This window comes from Balearica regulorum, chromosome 4, assembly GCF_011004875.1.
Source record: "Balearica regulorum gibbericeps isolate bBalReg1 chromosome 4, bBalReg1.pri, whole genome shotgun sequence".
In the NCBI taxonomy this organism is placed as follows: domain Eukaryota; kingdom Metazoa; phylum Chordata; class Aves; order Gruiformes; family Gruidae; genus Balearica; species Balearica regulorum.
Window position 1 is genome coordinate 510,027 of NC_046187.1, and position 17,150 is coordinate 527,176.

General features: G+C 48.2%; 1 long non-coding RNA gene across 1 annotated transcript in view; it reads right to left on the reverse strand.

The window, feature by feature from the left end:
- Positions 1-754: 754 nt before the first annotated feature.
- LOC142601599 (uncharacterized) overlaps positions 755-17,150 on the reverse strand; it is a 33,203-nt gene continuing 16,807 nt past the window's right edge. Inside the window, exons 2-4 of the long non-coding RNA XR_012835102.1 lie at positions 15,178-15,296; positions 13,082-13,207; positions 755-909 (exon numbers count right to left, since the gene is read on the reverse strand). This is a non-coding gene — a long non-coding RNA (uncharacterized LOC142601599). The remainder of the gene's footprint in view (positions 910-13,081; positions 13,208-15,177; positions 15,297-17,150) is intronic.

The window sequence follows — 17,150 nt, forward strand, 5'->3', positions numbered from 1 at the left end:
GAATCTTCGGAGCCGAACAGGACGTATAAAACTAGCGTGAATGTTTAGAGTGCTGCGTTCAGTTCTCTCTCCCAATTCGGGAACGGTTTCAGGAAGAACCCCAACATTACAGCTGCTCACCTCCCCCGGAACATGTTCTTTCTGGGTGAAATCCGCCACCCCTGTTCCTAGGCTCAAGAGCTTTAGGACCTGACAAAGACTCATCTTTTTAGCCCTTTTGGATCAGGGAAGTCCAGAACCCAAACTCATGCCCCTACACAGTACAGTAAGTCCTTGGTTACATCGGCACGCGCACCTGTAATGTATTCCAAGTAGAGAGCAAGGTCTAACGCCAGACAAGCTATTACAGGACGGTATGTATTTTCCACGAGAGAACAGAACAATTAACAAATGCATAGACCACTGCTAGATGCTCAAAGGGGATCTTCTGGTTTCCCTCGTGCAGCTTGTTTGCTGTGCAGTCCTGCAAGGACCGCCTCAGTTTTCCCCACCTTCCAGCAAACTTCTTTTCCCCCCACCAATACCCCTCAAGAGCAGTCTATAAATACAAGGAGCTTCTCCTCAAACCAAGACTTGTGTTTTCAAAGTACAGAGGTCCGTAAGATGTTACACAGGGAATGCCAGTCATTTAAGGTAAAGCACTGTTGAAAGAAGGAAGGAGAAAGAGCGGGAACCTAAGTCAGCCGTGCGGAAGACCTGCTCAAAGCACTTTGTTTTCACCCGAGCTTAGCCTGCCTCCGGGGCCGTACCTGCCGTGTCCAGCCGAGGTTCGTAGCGTGCAATGACAGATGCCAGCCCAGCGTGCCGGTGGACAGGGAAGCAATCGATGCTCTCGTGAGCGAAGCGCACAGGCGTGTGTGCAGCTATGACACGGAATGTTCTTTTACAGTCCAGCTTCCACCCAAAGCTCTGAAACAGACCAAAATACACACGCTTTCTGAGTAAATCTGTGCCCCTAAGGAAACCCGGCCCTTCCATCCCAGGATTTCCCCCAGCCCGCTACCCCAGACCCCATTTCTACCCGCTCGCTCCCACATCCCGAGGCATATGCATTTTCCCCGGACAGAAAGAAAAATCAGAAGACCGCAGCACACGACACCAAGCAAGAGTTGAGGCACACACACTCCATGGGAAAGTGTTGCTTGGCAATACTGCGTGCGCTCAGCTTCCCGCCAAGGGACCGGGCGCTGTCTCTGTGCCAGGAAATCAGCCATTCAGCTAACAGGCAAAGCAGCGGCCACGGAAGATGGAGAAGCAGAAGGGAGCCGTCAAACCCAAGAGACATGCTTGCTCTCTTCTCCTCATGCGCTACAACAAATAGCAGGGGGGTAGGGGTGGGTGCGGGGATCGAGGAACCGGAGAGATGCTGTAAATTTTAACTTAACCCATTTAGCTTTTTAATGCATCGAGGACGAAAGCTGCGCAGTCAGTGGTTAAAGAGGGACCAAAACCAACATACCGAGACGGTATCTTAGAGCTCAGGTTATGAGCAAAAACCTTCCCATTTATGAGCTGTCTTGGAACGGAAAAGGGTGACATTTTGTCACCGAATCATTTAGAAGGAGGCCGAGTTAAAACAGGCAGGAACAGGCTGTTAGGAACAATCCTGGAGCAGGCGGGTCTTTGCCATTGTTGATGCTGCATTTTCCTCCCTTGGAGACTATGTTTGATTCTGGTAGTTGGTGACAAGACCAGAGCGAGGAGCCAGCAAGGCAGAGGAAAGACACGCAGACACACACACACACACACACACACACACACACACAAAAGAAGAAGAAAAAACCCCACTCAAGCAGCTCTCAGATAAAACCTTAGCTTTCCAAAATCTGTCCTTCCTGGGAACTTGCTGAGAGTAGGATTTTATTATTGGTTCATAGAAACGGGTTATTCTTGGGATGGATATGCGGCGCAGTGGCTTCGCTAGCCTTTTTAACAAGGTGCTGCTGAGACACGCCAGACTTATTTTCCTTCCTCTTCTCACTGATGCAGATCTGGAGCAATTGCATATATGCCCAACAACACACCTCCTATCTGTTTAGCCCAGTAAGACTCTGGATAGATAGCATTAGCAGCAACATCTCTTCAACCTCAGAGCAAAATTCAGACAGAAAACTTTTTCCTGTAATATGTAACAGAACCCGCCTCAACACCCACAGTTGTGTATCTTTCTTCCTAAGTCAACAGGCGCTAATGGCCCAGGTGCATTTCCCACCTATTTCCAACACTGAGTTCCTCCCTTCCCCGGATGTGTAAAATAAACCGCTCTGACGGCCTCGACAGGCACAGAGGCCGAAGGCGCTGACAACACACCCTACCTACATGCCAAAAGCACGGCTCTGACTCTCCTGAGAGAAAGACACTCAATTGCGTTATTTTTCTCTCGCTTGTGCCTCTGTCGCTGTGCTCAAAGCAAAGCCGAATGAACTCACACCTACATAAGGCAGAGGTTTAACAGGTCAGATCCAAGGGTGTCAACTGACACCAACATGCATGCTCCGCTGCATCCGAAGGACCTACTTTGCCCGAGTATTTCCTGACGGGAAGACCCTCCCTTTGAGAAACAGCACAGCGCTTGCACCATCACTGAACACCTATGAGCCATCATCTGCAGTTTTCAAAGGACTTAGGAGACCCCCCAACAGAGCTCTCCAGAGGGCTGCTTTACTAACCAGAGAGTTCTGACCAGCTGCGGTGAAAGGCAGGCACAGACGCAGGTCGTCTCTCACACAGGTAGGGAAGGCAGCGGCCCGGGGCACCGACTGCTGGGTTGCCCAGCAGTTTCTCGACTCTGGGTTGCATGCGTGGCTGCGGCCTGAAGAAAGGGGCAACCGTTCTCAACTTGCCTCGGGCCGCAGACGCCTTCGTGCTGGATCTGAATGGGAGCGATGGCCATAAAAGCCCTTGTGGCTAGTGATGAGAGGCTAAAGCAGGAGCAAAGAGTTCTTGTTTCCCCTCCCTCTCTTGCCTGTGGCGCAAGGATGGCAAGGCTGCAGCACCATCTGACCGAGTCCATCCCCAGATTTTCCATATAAATATGTATACATTGCAGCCGGTATGAATTGCAGCAGACCCGCGTCAGGTTCCTTCTGCGAGCCTCGTGAAGTACTGTGCCTTGCAATTGAACTGTGTCGTTGGCCGAAGACATCTTCCGCGGCAGGGGAGGCGGGGAAAGGAAAAAAGAAAAAAAGGGAAAGCTTCAGGTCAAACGATTGATTACAGTTTTGAATTACAGGGGGCTATTGATTTTTCATTAAACACCATGTACTGCTGTAAAGCGGAAAAAAGTAATTCATTGATCAGAGCTGTGGGCCATGTTCACTTATTGGCTTCCTGCCACATCCCATTATTCCCAGTTCTAAATGTATATTGAAGTCAGTTCATTCTAATCATTGCCTCCTGTCACCAGAAATGTCTCTCAGTAACTATTAGTTTAATCACCCCTTTCTTACAATGGTAATGAGTGATAATATCCAGCATTATGGCAGATTCATGAATATTATTCATTGTATTACAGCGTTGCATTTCACAATGCTATAGTTAAGGGTCTGTCAGCATTTCCACTACAAAGCCCCCAGGCCTGGGACTTTATAAATCACTCCCAAAATTTTGCTGCTGGCAGAAATAAGGAGCGGAGGGCGTCTCGGTTCTGGAGAGAATATTGTTGGAACCGCTCTCTGCAAAATCTTTCTGGCCACGGTTTAGCTGCATTGAATGAGTGCTGGAAAGGGGAGAAAAAAAGGGGGAGAAAGAAGAGGAACTTTGCCAGCTCAAGCTGGCAAATCAATTGATTAAAATGCCATCATTTCAAAAACAGGATGATCTGGCGGTTACATTGGACGGTGATTCAGGAGACAGGCATTCTCTTCCTAAAGCCAAGACGCACGCACACAGCACTGCCACGCTATCTTGCCGATAGCGACACTTAAATTAAATTTAAGTATATTTTATCTGAAATCTTTTGACTTCTGCGGCATGCTTTTCTCCGTACTGGCTGCTGGCTTCTATGTCTGATAACCTGCATTTTGGGAAAGCTGCTTGCTGTAGGGCCAAGAGTTGAAAACCTCAGCTTTTACGTAGCACCTGCTTAGGTCAAACCTCGGCCTGGGGACAGTGGCAGGTACGGTTTTAGTAAAAGGTTCTGGAATCCAGCCTGGAGGTTTAGAGGCAAACCGGTCAAATTCAGGGGTTACACCCACACCGACTGGAAACCTTTCTGTTTCCAGTGACGAGGTGTAAAGTTGTCACCGGAACTACATGCCCTAAAACTGACATTAGGCTCTGACCCACTGTTTTCAAAACTTTGAGCTGAATAAGATTTGCTGAGGTGAACCGTTGCTTTTACACTCATTGAGCAAGAGGAGGAAGAGCAGATACTGCAGGGTCCAAAATTGTGCTATGATGATACCAGACAAACAAACAAAGGAAGCAACCAGACGTTGACTCCCAGCTGCTTCCACCAGCACAGAACCAGGGCTGAAATACAGAATGGTGACCATAAAGACTATTTTCACGGACAAGCCCAGGAGATAATCTTTTTTAAATGCTACCTTCTGCAAAACAAAAAACCAAACCAACCCCACAACAAATAAACAAAAACCAAACAAAAAAAAAGTTATGCCTCGAAAGAAGTCAAAGAGAACAAGAAGCAACAAGGAATATCAAGTGGCCGCACATTCTTAAGCTACTTGAGGACTTTTTTTTTTACACTTGTCAGCTTTGTCCTAGCTTTCCAGCTGCCAAAAGCATCTCTGATACTCAGGAGCGCGTACTTTAACTTTGCACTGGCTGTTTGACATCACTTCTCTGGAAGGACAGAGTAAACTTACCGTGTTCCGTAGGGAGCCCAAAACAGGGAACAGAACAAACAAGGTGCATGCGCATGTGCGCGGCGTAATAAATATTATAAGACCAATTTATTCATCCAGTATGTGAAAGCATTTAGAAAAGAAAGATCCATTACAGGAGAAAATACGGAAACAAAACAGATGACTACCAACCTATAACGTAGCCTTACACTAATTAGGTAGACATGATACCTGATAGACCGTCATCCAGCACCCACGCACCGATGGTGCTGTCAATAATGACTGTTATCTGGCTCGGTGTAGGCATGCTCCAAGCCATCGAGTCCAGTGCTGGAAGAATATACAGACAACTCACCTCAAGTCCCTGCACGAGAGTCTGATGTTGCACACAGGCCAAGTTTTGCCTTTATTGCTAACACTGTAGCCGCTTGCTTTCATCGTTTAGCCCACCACCGTTCATTGTTGGTGTCAACAAAAGAGTCGCGACAAGTGGCACGCGCTGTTCTACCTACCCCAGGTAACAGACCTGGGGTATCTGCCCGGGGACAGACTCAAAAGGGGCAGGCAGGGCACAGTGAAAAGGACTCAAGAGTGCCGCCTCACCCGGTCAAGTAGAAGGGGACCCCTGTGAATGAAAACATTTGCGTGAGACACCCGAGGGAGCTCTCTCTATCAGCGGGGGTCTTTGAGCCCTCCAACCCTGCTGGAAAGCAAGTTCCAGCTGCAGGCAGAAAAACAATAATTCATTTACTTACGCGTGTTTTCTCGCACAAAGTGTCTTTTGCAATGTGTTCCGATACATTGCCTCTCCCTGAAGCCAACCTCCTGCTGAAGCTCTTCACAGTTTGTTGCGAAGGAGAAGATGAAGCCCGCTAATTCCTGCTTTTGAGTCCAGAGCCTGTACTTGAGAGGTCAAGTGGGGCTCAGAGCAACCATCTGGACAGAAAAGAAACAGCAAATTCCAGCCATAAACTTGCTTCTGTGCAACGGGGCTCTGCAGAGCTAGAAAGAAGGGTCCTACACACAACGCAGCAGAGGAGGTGGTGGCCACTGTAAATAAATTCTAGTGAGGAAAAGAGCTAATGGATGGGTTATAATGTGCGGGAACAAGGTAGAGGATGACTGCAGGGCTGGCAGTAATCAGCCTAAAGGCATCAGGTGAAGCCCAGAGGGAACTCTCGATTCTCAGAGGATGCTGCAAGGATAAATAACACTTTTCCTTACCAGACACGTGCACAAAAGAGCAGCTTATACGTGTCAGGTAGTTATATGGCTCCTATTATCAAGTAAGCACTTTGCAATCTTTGCTGTGCTTATTGTCACGACACCTCGATGAGGGCGAAAAACACAACTCTCGCAGACGGGAGCAGGTTCGCCTGGGTACATTTCGAGTACGGATGGGAAAATAGCATCGGTGAAGCCAAAGAGAGTAGGACCCAGACTGTCAAAGACACTTCAGCCTCTATATCCCACAGAAAATCACACAGAAGTCAACGTGCAAATACGTCTGAGGATTGTGACCTAAGCGTCTAACCCGAGCTCACACAAGGAGTCTGCAGCGGAGCAGGAGACCTCCCTCCAATGTTCTCAGGGAAATCTTACTTTTGCTCCTGCTAAGACAAATCCGCCCACCGTGGACAGGAGCATCCTGCATTTGCATGGCATTCACCTAGCCTTACAAAAAGTTAGAGAGAGAGAGAGATCAAAGCTGTTACTTTGGCTGCCCAAGCATTCCTCGTCTCCCAGAAAACCCAGTTCCTGCAGCAGCCAGGTCATTTAAAATGGATTGGTTGATGCTATTAAATCTATACCCTAGGAATGAAGCCCTTACTGGCAAGACGTGTTTTTTCCTCTAATGTCCTTACATTGTGCCAAATAAACAGTGTTGATGTCACATCGTTTGCAAAGGACAGAAATCCTCTGCAGAGCTGCAACAAACAGCCCTTCTCCCATGCCCATATGTAGCACACATCTTGGAGTAATAAAGCCTTCATTTCATGCTTCAGCACACCTGATCTAAGGCTCGGATTCAGCAATGTATTCAATAACAGCTCGGATTCAACGACAGCTCCCACCTAGCTTCACTATGAATGCCCCCATATTTTATTCACATTTTTAACTTTTAACCCAGTTTCCCACGGAAAAAAGAAAACAAAAAACATTCACTCTGTACCTTCCACTTCTCCGGTAACTTTCGTGCGTACTAGTCTACTGCAACCAAATCTGAAAGAGCGCTGGTGCTCTTTAAGACAGTTAAGCTCCTGCAAATGTCATGAAAATAGGTGGTTGGTGGGAGAGAACAAACATTTTACTTCAACAGCAATTTATACCACATCTTCAGAGTCGACCCCTTCTCCGACGCTCTCGAGCTAGCTGTTTCTTGCCGAGTGCCTTGCCATCAGCCCGTGCGATTGGTCTATCGGAGTCCAAGAGGATGCGGAGCACCATGAAATACGTGTGTGCTTGTCAAAAGCATAGCCTAAATAGTTACAGTGCTGTAAATATAAACAGCTGCTGTACCTTACAGCTCAAGGTAAGACAGAATAGCTGACGTAAATTGTACCAGCGTGCCATCAACATAAAACAACAGGTCACAATATATTACTGCGAGCCCCGAGCATTTCACATCTGTCTTGACACCATCGTAAGTTTGACACCCATCAGTTCCAAAGATAAAATACAGCTTGCAAAGGGAATCGTTTTGGCCCTGCATCAGAGAGCTCGTCCCTACAATGGGGCAGGAAGACAGCACTCTGTTCAGGCAGCATTAAAGGATTCAGGCAAAGAAGCACGAGGCAAATATGCTGATCTGTTCTACAGGAAAACACCTGTCAAGGTAACTCTCAGTCCAGCTGGGTGCTTATGCTGACATACCACCTGAAGCACCGATTTGAAGAGAGCTGCTTGCAATCTTGACGTTATGCACGTACTTATGCTGTATCCGTAATACTAGGACATGCTAAAACACGATCTACCAGGCGCTAACTCGCCGCAGCGTTTCAAACAGACTAAATGATACTCCTCGCCTGAGCCAGCCTGGGACCCGGTCCTCGCCTCACCACAAACTTCACCATGCCCATTACCGACTCCACCGACTTAAAAACATCGCCTCCCCGCTCCTGACGGGAAGGCTGCTTACTTCTGAACAACCAAAGGCTTGATTAGATTATATGTTATTTCCAGGCCAGCAAATACGTGCACCCATCAAATAGGGTACAATACTGAAGGCTCGCGTGACAATCGGACACTGAAAATGAGCGATGCGAGCCATAGTCAGCACTTGCTCTCCTGGTCCAAGCCTTTTCTGACCTTAGCATTGCTTGGAAGGGAAGATAAAAGTAAGTCGCTCGTTATATAAAGTCCTGATTTTTTTTACGGGGCTTTGACCTGGCAGAAACCCTTGGCTTTCGCCTATTCTTGACTTTAAAACCCCAAAACTTTTCCCCCGTGCTGCTGTCACAAAATCCTTCTGCTCAGGTTTAACTCGAGGTACTTGCGTGATTCCACTCAGGTCTTTGGCGGCATTTGCACGCCGAGTGAGAGACGTTACTGGAAAAACAGGGCGGGAGACAAATGTGCACTCAGCTCCCCTTCCAACACGTACCTGGGCAAGAGCGCTTGCCTGTGTCTGGGAGCCAGGAAGGGCTTCGGGATCCCTGGGTTCGGAGGGACCCAACAGGACCGCCTGCCTTCTTCAAGTTAAAGCTTCAGGGCTTCATGGGACGTCAGTCTAAACCGGTCCAAAGAATTCAGGTTGTACATTAGCAGAGCACATCATCAAGCTGGACAGTCGTCACGCTAAAGCCTGGCACGCATCTAAGCGGCTGGCTGAATCATGACCTGAGATCTGAAGAGCTGGTCACAACTTGAGACTACGGTCACAACTTCTCCGTGTTCATTCTGCAACGGCACCATCTCTTCTGGACACCAATAGGAGGGTTATTGATTTTCACAGATAATCCCAGTTGCCTTACTCAGATTCAAACCTTCAGACACAGACTTAGCCCTAGGGAGCGAAAGGAGCAGAAGCAGAGCCGAGCCAGGCACAGCAGGCATTTGTGACTGTTAGTGAGCACTGAATATTGCCAACCATTATAAAACACAGTAAAAGAGCGAGCGAGGCTTTAGCCAGTTTATATAATCCTGCAGGGAATACTACCAACAGAAACTAATACATATGCAAGCAACAGCAAGCTGCCTGGGAAACTGAGCTTTTTGCCTTTGGTGTCAGATAAAATGCAACACTTAAATTGCCTTTGGTCCAGCGTTAAGCACATTATTTAACATATATATATATATACCCAAAAGATTGTTCCTGAATATCTATGCAGATCTTATCCTCCCTTGTCCAAAGTTTTCGCACAGGAAGGCAACGTTATGCTTGTGGTCTGAATTAAGAGCGACTGGCTTTGCTTGTCTGGAAACAGTCCAGATTTCTCCCTAAGTACCTGGGAGCAGAATCTGCCCGTGCGGAGACATCTCCCAGGCCGGACGGCGGTGACAGTCACTTGTGATTTCTTAGAAATACTCAGAGTTTCTCTGTTTAACCGTCCTGTGTTGTACTGTTGTACTCGCATTGTCCGAGACCTGCTCGCTCGCCCGCTCTTGCTGTTCGTGTAAACTCAATTTGTCTCTCTTCCCACAAACCTTTCCTCCTCTCCTCTTCTAGGAGGGCTGTATTGCTCTTCACTGTGCGATCCTGCTGCATATGTTTGTAAAACGCTGGTGTCCCAGAGAAAGGGAAAGGGTGAGGACCCACACGTGCCATAATGGCACTGCTATGCCAAGAACAAAGCATCCCCAAACGGGGGTGGTCGGCAGTACAAGTGGCTATCAGAAAGTCAGCGCAGATTTCAAGAGGCTGAGCGCTTTCAATTACAATTCAAATCTGCCATTTAGTTCATCATGTTTATTTAGGCATTAAAAGCAATTTTCCAAGCACATGTCTGTCACATTTAGACACAATGGGCTAGCCTGTAATTAGGAAGTATATGACCTCACTGGCTTTAATTGGGAGAAGCCTGCATCCAATCCGTTTACCAGATGATAGAAGGCAACTGGCATTAGAAGGGAAGTTCCGTGTCAGCTGGTAGAACGCGCACAATACCTGCTATAATGGCCCCCGATTCATCATCACCCCCTCTACCATCAGGACTTTGTCAATGATTTGCTCATCAATTTGCTTGTGTAACAACACAAGAGATCAAGAGACAGATACTGCATCATAAAGAATGATCACAGACCAGGAAAAAAAAACAAAACACCAACCATCCAACAACAAAAAAGGAAAAAAACCCAGGAATGGCAATTTCTGCTTTGGCAAGGGAGCAAGGCAGGCACAGGGCCAAAGCCAGGTTTAGCCTAAGCGGCTGTAACTCTGCTAACTTTACACCTGCTTATATTAGGCCAGAATTTAGCCCACAGTACTCACCAGGGCATGCTGTAGCTTAGTGCATAAAAAGAAAAAAACCCAAAAAACCTTTAAGCCTGAAACACCCTGGCAAAAGGCAATAATAATGATAAGTCCATTTGTTGTAGGAAAATGTAGCAGACAACTCCAAATTCTGCTATATGTATCCTGCTGCAAAAAAAGTACAATTTTGGCCTGGTTAAGAGCCAAGAGACGCATCTCTCTATGTCCACCGCTCTGCTCCTGACTGCTGGACGGGCCACGTAACTACGACGCGTCCCGGGCACTGATTCTCAGTGACAAATACAGTTCTTGTCAGTAGTTCCAAAGATAGGACCATCACCCTCCAAAGGAATCTACGCTCAGGCCCAAGAAGTCCTGCCAAGTGATTTTTTTCAGAACAAGGAGGAGAGAGGGGAAAAGCTGTTCTGCAGAAACTACACGTCAAATTATTATTGCCTTTTTTTTTTTTTTTAACTGTGATAGCAACAGAACCTGTAGCTCTACTACACAAAGACCTGGACAAGTTCAAGAGCCAGGGGCGAAGAACGTGCAAAACAAGCATTAGAGAGAAGAGAGGCTCACGTTCACTTCATCACCAAGAATCTCTGTACGTTAAAACCACATCCTCTGCGTTCTGTCTGGGGCTGACTTGTCAGCTCCACTTGCTGGTACGAGGATACAAACATTCCCACGCTTTAAAAACAGGTCCCAGGTCAGTCACCACATTTATTTGTTGGCTATACCGCTTCACCTCGATGAAAAAATCGGCTCCACTCCCTCCACTATAAGCAGCCTCTCGCTTCAACTAACAATATCATATCACCAGGAAAGAAGCAGAAAAAGTGAAAATTCAGAATTTTCATGCCTCAGATATTTCTAATAATTAAAAAAAAAAATCTATAAATAGCCAGATAGACAGACAGACTGATACCTTTTTACATTGATTAGGGATCAAAAGCTAAGATCTCAGAACATTTTCCAGAACGAAAGACTCGATTCCAATTTTTATCAAGAAGTACCATGTCGTAAACCATGGAATAAACTAACAAACCAAACACATTTCAATTGCTCCCCCCAGAAGTTGCCATGAGTCAGATAGAGACTGCTCCCATTGTTCAGAACGTGACTTTGTGCCAGCCCTAACAAGATCACACGCGCATCCAACCAACCTCAAAAATCCACAACAGCTCTGGTGTGTGAGCTGGGACGTTCCTCCGCGAGAGCGACCTGGGGGAAGCAGAAGAGAGAAGAATGGGAGACAGAGCCAGCTACGCTAAAACTCGCTTTGATACTGCTCCGCATGAAGTGAATTATATAAATGTCTGACAGTCATATATGGGGTTTTTCAGCTCCAGACTTTGAGAGTTGAAACCCTGCGAAATGTAAATGACGTGACAGAAGTCCTGCAGCATTCCCAGTCCACCTCCTATTTCTGTTGAGCATCCTCCAAAGGGCTAGGATGTTTAAACCCATACGCCAGCCAAAACGTTCTCGCTTGTAAAACCAGCCTTCTACATAGCTTTCTGGTACGGCCTCAGTAATTCCACCTCTAACTCAGACATCAGAAAGAGTGAGTAAGCGCTCTCTCATCATTATCATGGAGGAGGAGAACTAGCCTCCCGACCCCCCCGCACATTGCAAGGAAACCTTCAGGCGCCGAGAAAAGCCTAACCTGTGATGCTGGAAGTCACGGGGACAGGTGAGCTCAGGAGGGGAACATGCTCCAAAGCGGGAGATATTGTCAGCTCCTGACGAACACTGCTGTTTCACAGGAAAGCTGAATAAGCAGCTGGTTGCAAGGGACTCGGCAGCCCCGTAATTTGGCTATGCTTGCCGCAACTCCTGGGCACCGATCGGGGATGTGATCCAAAGACCATTCAGCACCAGGGCGGCTGGAAATGGAGTCCACCTGTGTACTTTGTGCGTGTGCTGCATGCTTTGCCTTTCACTCTTTTCTTGGGTTCAGACCCTCCATCCCGGCCAGACCTTCATTTTGAGGAAATTGTCATAATTCCGCTGACCACACCTGCACATGATTTACTTCAGAGAAAGAGTGCTTCTGAGATGCTGATCAGATGTTATCAGGCCAGGGGAAACGTGAAGTGCCTAATGCAGTTATTCTGGCACTTCAATCTCTTGCTCTGCATAGTCTGGGTAGCCCTTCAGCACAATGGCAAGACCCAGCCTTCAACAGAGATTTTGCAAGGGAGGGCAGAATATTTACAAAGATATTTTTGCTTCTGCTCAGTTGTGCGTCAGAAAAAAAGGCTGACATATATATACCGTTAGCACTGTTTCTTAAAAAAAATAAAAAATAATTGCCATAAGCGATACGTATCTGCTGCTGATCGCTAAGTGACCCACTAGAAGCTGCTTGTGGTGAACTCGAGCACAATGACAGAAGAGGTTCACAGAGATAGGGGATAATCGTGCTTTGTCATTGTTGGGAGTACAGGGGGCAAAATGAGCGAGCTGGTATAAAGAAATCGCTAGCTTCTACTAGGAACATCCTGTAAAAGAACAACTGCATTCCCAGTAGATTTCCACCAATTTTTTTTTTTTTTCCTTCGTCAAACCTGCTAACTGCTTGGTCTTTCGTGGCTGATGTATTTTACTGGGGCAACAGAGAACGTAAGTGAAGTGAGACAAATATTCAGGCACAAGGAAATGCACCAAGCAGGTAGAAATAAAGGACAAAGCCAACCAGCTCTCCCACGTAAATAGTCCGACTTCTGTTCTTAGCGCAATTAATGAGCTCTAACACCAAGAATTTGGCCTCCTAAGAGACAGCCAGAACACGCACTGGCTGAAGCAAGGCCTCGTTCGCAGTTCCGTCCTTCACAACAAAGCTAAAATAACCTACTTCTCCACGTGGTTTCTGTTGATTTCTGTCTGCTCTTGGCCCGCTTCAGTTTTCCTCTGGCATCCCGGCTCATCAGGTTCATCCCACGCTCCCGTCCCAGTCGCCCATGGGGTCCGTCTGAAAGACCTGGCAAAGGAGGAGAGCCAAACCGGTTGCTACAGCGCGCCTGATTTGTATTCGGAGCACAACTGGGGGACAGACCCCAGCCTCCAGCCCCAGCTTTAGAATATAAAGCTGGGCCAATGAGGGAGAGAGAAGCTGCCTGCTTACTGTTTCCAGCAGACATAAAACATGATTCCCAATGTGTGCTCCCAATAAAGAGGGGCTGGGGGCGGAATTAATAGCCATCGAGCATATCGTGTACTAGATTGATGGGTTAAATAAGTAACCGGGAAAAAAAAAGTACGCAGAGCAAACATAGAGGGGGAGGCTTATTACGTTCCTTGTGTACGAGAAAGGGAGCAGGCGATGGGCCTTGAGGGCCTCCAGAGCAATTAAGCCCCCTCGTTGTTTTCGGATAGGCAGGGCTGGCCATGGCTGTGACTTGTGTGCAAGCCCGCGGACATGGCAAGCTCCTCTCCGAAGCTGCTGCCGCCGCCACCGCTCTCACTCCGAGGCATCGCACGCGAAAGCTGTCAGCGCGAGAGCCAGTTGTTTGAAAGCAGAGGCTGGTGCTGGTGCGGGGGGTGGGCACGGCAATGCACGGGCCGTGCAACGCACAAATGCGTGCCCACGGGCTGGGGGAGCCCCAAGAGTGTGGGGAGGGGGCGTCAGCTGCAGGAAACGCAGTGCCTGGCATCGCACATGGCTAAAGAGTGGAAGAGAACATCATTTCTTTAAACTCATCTTGCATTCAGCCAGCTGCATATAAATTTCCCTCTATCTCATCAAGCTCTCACTGTTTGGCCTCCTCTGACTGATATTGGCTCATCATACTTAATCTAGGGTGAAATTTCCTCGTCTGAGCTAAATTACTCGCAGCCATCAAGGGAAACGATATTTATTTTTCGTGGGGCTAATGACCTGTCCCCCGGACCCACCCACTGATGGTTATTTACTAGGGCCCAGATGCTTGGGCTCAAAATGAGTGCTAATGTCAGCGGGGGCCATTTCTCATTCAGGTCTCTGATTGAATTGGAGCGATCCCATTGACATTGACTCCGTGACTTTTAAGGCCATTACCCTCAGCAAGAGATGAACCTCTCATCATTGCTCCAGCACTGACAGCTGATTAGCGACAAATTACAAGCGGGAAGAACCTAAGACTTTGTCCGGTGAGGGAGGGGCGAGGGGAGGAAGAGGAGGAGGGATTTGGAGGAGGTAGGGGGAAAGCGCAGAGTCGGGGAAGGTGGAGTAAGCAGCAAAGAAGAAGCCAAGAGTGGGAGGGGAGAGCAACGCTCAGAAGCTGATGCAGCCTGTTGGCATTGGTGCTGCTCCACAGGCTTTCGCCTAACGCGCGACAGGGCCCGAAGCCACAGGTCAGGGGGAGAGGTGAAGACGCACGCTGACTGCAGGGAAGCTCGAGTCAGAAGGAGACCGGGAGGAAGAACCTCCGCTTCGAGTCGGCGGGTGACGAACAGACAGCAGGGCCAAACCACAGCCGGGCGGTCAAAGTGCCTCCAGGGTGGGCCAGGCAGACGGCTCGGTGGCCGTCCGCCGGCTCTCTGCAGAATCGCAGGTCCCATGAAGGCAGAAAAAGCCTCCAGGAAAGCAAAAAGCTGCTGCCATGAACCGGCAGCCCCAGGGGGGCTGAGTATGGCTCTGCCACCAGCTCCCACCGCGCACTGTCTGTCAGTCCCTCACCCGCTGCCTCCGTTTCCCTGCTAGGAGGGTGCCGATCAGGAGCGGCCCCCACCCAGATGGCAGTTCCCCACAGCGATCAGCCGCTGGTGTCTGGCACACACAACGTGCTACGTTGAGGCAAAAGCTGCCCGACCACCCCGATACACGTTTAAGTCACAGCCCTCACGTTACCAGCGTTCCCAGTTAACAGACAATAAGTAGCACGCATAACCAAGCGCACTTGTCATCGTGACATATTTCGCCAAGCACGGTGGTACCCGAGTTTCTCTTTTCACCGCTACTGTATTACTTACGGAGAAAGCTTTAGATGACTCTGGGCCACAGCTTCGTTTCTAACCACAGAAAGGCAGCCACTTCTGCTGTCAAACACAGGAGCCAGCCAGTAACACGCACCAACCTTCTATATCAGCTCCTGCAAGAGAGCAAAGAGTGGGTGTTATTTTAAAGCTGCCAGAGAAAAAATCCACACCTTAAAAAAATGCTACCTGCTGTGGATACAGTTCTTTTATCTGGATGATTTGTGAGGCAGACTGTGCTCCCCTAAGTAAAAGGGAATATTTTTAGTGACGCAATTAATATAAATGGAGCCATCCTGAAAGGCATTACAAGGAGCTTGTTGCTCTGCAGTCCTGCATAAGCACGCTGGGAGACTCTTTACAGCTCACAAAACACCAGGCCCATTTAAAAGAAAAAGTGGCATGAAATAGAAACAGAGAAAATGCTTGCAAGGCTGAACTGCCACAGCCACAAGTGCCCTCTCTGAAATAAAAACTGGCTTTGGATACTTGGGCAAATAAATGCAGTATGCCTAAGTACAGTCTCGGCATGCCACATAAGCACCTGAGCTGTGATTTCTGTTAGCCGAGATCTGAAAATCCAACCGGGCCTTCGACGGCAGTCACGGATGTCTGAATCTCGACCCCGATCTGAAGACAAGCTGTTCTGAGGGAACCCGAGCCGGTGGTCAAACCTCCCCTTTCCGCTTCTTTACAGCTGCAGTTGGCGACCGTCTGCCCACCATTCCGAGGAAAAGTAGCAGAACTGCGCAAAAGCAGTTGCACTGCTCTCTCCTCTCCCGCCCTTCCGCTATCCTCTCCACACTATACTTTTTACTCATCTCGGAAGTTCACTAGGAAAGATACCGCCTACTCAGACACCCTAAAAACCTCTCGGGGACTCGGCAACAAACAGTGCATGGGACTAGCTGTACAACTCATTGCATTTTATGGCCTGCTTAGAAAAAGTGTGATCTCATTCCTGCTGATGCAAGTCTACAGCTAATCCATTCAAGCAGATTTAGATACCCCACTGCAGAGCTGAGGGGTCTGCGATCAGGTTTGGCTATAGTTTGCAAACTGACACGTACTTTGATACAGCGACCGATTAACAACCCGGGACAGCGCTCTTCACGTGTTACGAGCCTTGCCCCACCTTCCGTCCTGAGCATTTAACACTCGATGGCTTCCGCACAACATCCCATAAGGGAACGCAGGTTGCCTTTCTTCACGTGAGCATAAGCCATTGCGAGCCTATTGGCGTGAAAGGCATGCTAAGGGACCAACATCCATCCTCTTGCCAGCCCAGGTCTGATCCTCATGGGAAGTTCCCTGGAGTACTGCCCAGGTTTTAAAAGATCCCGGTAGCAAAATTTCCAGTCGAGAGACCGCTCCGTGAGCCCGTCGCCCTCACGGAGGTTCTCCTCGTACAGGGAACTCGTACTCCAGCAGTTAACTCTTCCTGTAAACCGATTTCTATCTACCCGTACTAGCCCGTCGGCGTGCAGGAAAGCGACCTGCCCCTTCAGCGCTGCTCAACCTCTTTTCAGAGAGAGCATTGCCGAACCACCACCTCCCAGCACGGCAGAGCTGTGTAAGGCTCTTCCCTCTCCTGAGGCTGGACAACACGTACCTGGAACACTCAACAGAAATAAAAACTTCCTACGGAACACAGACTGGGTTTGAGGAGCTCTTTTTGAAGTGAAAGCAAAAAAAAACGGTTAACTGACATCCAATAAGGTCAGAATATTCAACTGATTTGGTGTACAGGAATGCTTACATCTTCCAACTTCAAGCAGTCTTTCCCCAAGAACAGGACAGAACATCTTTTCCCCTTAGAATTAACTTCCCCGACAAATGCAGGGTTATGGGGGTTCTGTCATCTTTTAGAATGGAAAAGAAATCTAAGTCATTGAAGCAAAACTAGCTGTCAGTTGGCCAAATAAAACACAATCCATTCACTAAGCGCTGCATTACAACACTCGCTAATC